Genomic DNA, 3,941 nt, shown 5'->3' on the forward strand with positions numbered 1-3,941 from the left:
GTAACAACAACAACAGTAATTCTTTCTCTTCCTACAGAAGAGATAGCAGCTTTTCATTGGAGGATAAAATGCTAGGCTTTCATGATCTGAGTTTTGGCGACGTGGGAAGAGAGAGGTATGTTTGTGGGATGGATGACTTAGTTGTACTGTGGGCAGGCTTTATCATTTCCATTAGCCTCTTTACAGTCTGTACCCATTCTACATCTGCCCTCTCGCTGTCCTTGATACAGGCTCCTTTTGGCTTGGAAGTCCCCACTAGTGAGATAAACACTCTCTTCCATTCAATCCTCTCCTGAGTATTCTAAGGAATCCTCTTTCTGTTTCTCTTTCTCCTAGAAATTAACTGAAATATCACATATACTGATTATTTTCCCTTATTGTTATGGGATTTTTCCTTTATTATTATTTTGCTGATACAGCTAGAGGAAAGGAAAAACAAATGCATATGATAAATTTGATGCCTTTAACCAAAAGCCAAATACTTAGGCATGGCTTTGGTTTCTAAAATGTCTATTTCCACTATAGGAATATATCCACAAAAAGGATTAGATACTTGAGTCCACTAGTCAGGGACATTTCCCCTGAATAGTGCTGAAATCACTCAAAATTGATTGCCTTTTGCCTCTTTACAGGATATCATGTCAGACATTCACATTGTCTTTCATTGCAAAGACATTCAATTCGTTAGACTCCAGCTTTCTTTTGCATCTGTCACATTTTCCTAAATCACGTCATAATCCTTTTAGCTGGACTTTTGTTTTCCAAAATCTTTTCAGTCATAAACTTTCAGACTATTATTAATTAATGGATCACATGTATAAATATTTAATATCCAGTATTATGTATTGCAGAGCCCTAGCGGCACAGTAGTTAAGAGCTCGGCTGCTAACCAAAAGGTCAGCAGTTTAAATCCACCAGCTGCTCCTTGGAAACCCTATGGAGCAGCTCTACTCTGTCCTATAGGGTCGCTATGAGTCGGAATCAACTTGACGGCAACAGGAATTTTTTTTTTTTTTTTTGGTATTATGTATTGTTTCTTATACAGAAATTCTACAGTTCTGAAAAACCTTATGCTATTCCCTTAAATGTCAATAACATTCAACATAATATAACATGAAAACTGCTCTTAACAAGAAATGAACAAGGTGATTTCAGAACACAAAGGACTGAGGATGGATTAATAAACATGTGAAAGAATGGTGTACTTGTTAGCTATTGTCAAATCGGCCCCCAACTCTTGGCAACCCCACGCACAATGGAACCAATCGTTGTGATCCACAGGGTTTTCTTTGTCTGCTTTTCAGAAGTAGAGGGCCAGGCCTTTCTATCCAGAATTTTGTACTAAACCAATCCAAAACCAGACCTGTTGCCTTTAAGTCCATTCTGACTCATAGTGACCCTATGGGACAGAGTAGAACTGCCCCATAGGGTTTCCAAGGAGCAGCTGGTGGATTCAGACAGCCGACCTTTTGATTAGCAGCCGAGCTCTTAACCACTGTGCCACCAGGGCTCACTCATGATTAATGAAATGTCAGTTAATAAATATGATACCATCTTACCCATCAATTTTGATTTTTAAATTGTTATTCCCAACAATTATGTCAATGTAGGTTTAACCTGTAGAGATGAAGTACAACTTTGTATTATCTTTCAGGAAAGAAGTTTGGCTAGTTGGATAAAGAATCTTGAGAAAATTCACAACCTTTGACCAAGAAATTAGTACTAGGGGAATTTTTCCTAAGGAAATAATCAGAGATGATCACAGAATCATTGTATAAGAATATTCATCATAGGATATCTCAGAATTGAATAACTTAATTATCCAATGATATGGAACAAGTTAAATAAATTACAGCACATTCACATAATGAAAACTAGGTAGCCATTAAGAATAATGTTTTATATTATATCTAAGAACATGATAAAATTACTCATAATAACAACAAAAAGACAAAAAACTCAATTTAAAAATGGGCAAACAACTTGAATAGACATTTCATCAAAGAAGATATACAAATAGCCAATAAGCATATGAAAAAAAAATGCTAAACATCATTAGTCATTAGGGAAATGCAAATCAAAACCACAATGAGACATCACTTCACCCCCACTATGACGGCTATAATCAGAAAAATGGAAAACAGCAAGTGCTGGCAAGAATATGGAGAAACTAGGACCCTCATTCATTGCTGGTGGGATTGTAAAATGGTACAGACACTGTGGAAAACAGTTTGATTGTTCCTCAAAAAGTTAAACATAGAACTATCATATGACCCGGAAATTCCACTCCTAAGAGTATACCCAGAAGAACTGAAAGGAGGGATTCAAATAGATACTTGTACACCAGTGTTCATTGCAGTACTATTCACAATAACCCAAAGGTATAAACAACCTAAGTGTCCATTCCCAGGTGAATGGATAAACAAAATTTGTTATATCCATACAAAGGAATATTATTCAGTCATAAAGAGAAATAAGGTTCTGATACATGCCACGACATGGATTAACCTTAAAAACACTATACTGAGTGAAATAAATCAGACACAAAAGGACACATATTGTATGATCCCACTTACATGAAATACCTACAGTAGGCAAATGCATATAGACCACGGTTTATTAGTGGGAAGAGGAAAAGAGGAGTTATTGCTTAATGGCACTGAGTTTTTGTTAAGGGTGATGAAAATTTTTGGAAACGGTTGCACAACATGGAGTACTTATGGGTTTAATATCTAGAATATATAAAAAACTCCCACAACTTAACAAAAAACAAACAAAAAAAGACAACCCAATCAAAAAATGGATAAATGACTTGAATAGACATTTCATCAAAGAAGACATACAAATGGCCAATAAGCACATGAAAAGATGCTCAACATCATTAGTCATTATGGAAATGCAAATCAAAACTACAATGAGATATTACTTCACACCCATTAAGATGGCTATGATTTAAAAAACAAAAACAAAAATGGAAAAGAACAGGTGTTGGCAAGGATGTGAAGAAACTGGAAGCCTCATCAATGGCTGGTTGGACTGAAAAATGGTACAGCCTCTGTGGGAAAAAGTATGGGATTCCTCAAAAAGTTAAATGTAGAATTACCATATGATGCAACAATTTTATTTCTAGGTATACACCTAAAGAATTGAAAGCCAAAACAAACAGATGCATGCATACCATTGTTCACTGCAGCACTTTTCACAATAGCCAAAAGATAGAAACAACCTAAATGTTCATCAGTGGATGAATGGATAAACAAAATATGGCACACACAAACAATGAAATATTACTCGCCATAAAGAGAAATGAAGTCCTGACACATGTTACAACATGGATGAACCTTGAAAACATCATGATGAGTGAAATAAGTCAATCACAAAAAGACAAATATTATCTAATTCCACTTATATGAAATATCTGCAATAGGCAAGTGTATACAGAGGTAACTTTATTAGTGGTTACAAGTGGCAGGTAGGAAGGAGGGGGGAAGGGGGCCTCATTGCTTAGGGGACACTGAGCTTCTGTTAAGGGAGATGGAAAAAATTGGGAAACAGGTAATAGTATGATTGCTATAACATGATGAACACCAGTGTCACTGAATTATACATGTGAAGAATGTTGAAAAGTAAAATATTTTGTTTCATATATATTTACCACAATAAAAAATATAATGTGATAAATAAACAAGTAGACGGACAGAAATAAACAAAAATATTAAATGGCAATTTTCTCACCTATATTCAGTCCAAGGAAAATGACTAGTGCTAGGTCTTTATGGTTTGATTCTTCCTAGCTTTTCCAGAAGGCACAAATTATACCTTAATCAAAGAGTATACCAAGCACCAAGACAGTTATCATCGTGGGGATGCCAGAAAAGTAAACTACCACCAGTAAAGAATCCAACTCTGTTTTTAAGACATCTCTTTTAGTGCTTTCTTTT

This window comes from Trichechus manatus, unplaced genomic scaffold (genome assembly GCF_000243295.1).
Source record: "Trichechus manatus latirostris isolate Lorelei unplaced genomic scaffold, TriManLat1.0 scaffold00038, whole genome shotgun sequence".
Taxonomy (NCBI): Eukaryota; Metazoa; Chordata; class Mammalia; order Sirenia; family Trichechidae; genus Trichechus; species Trichechus manatus.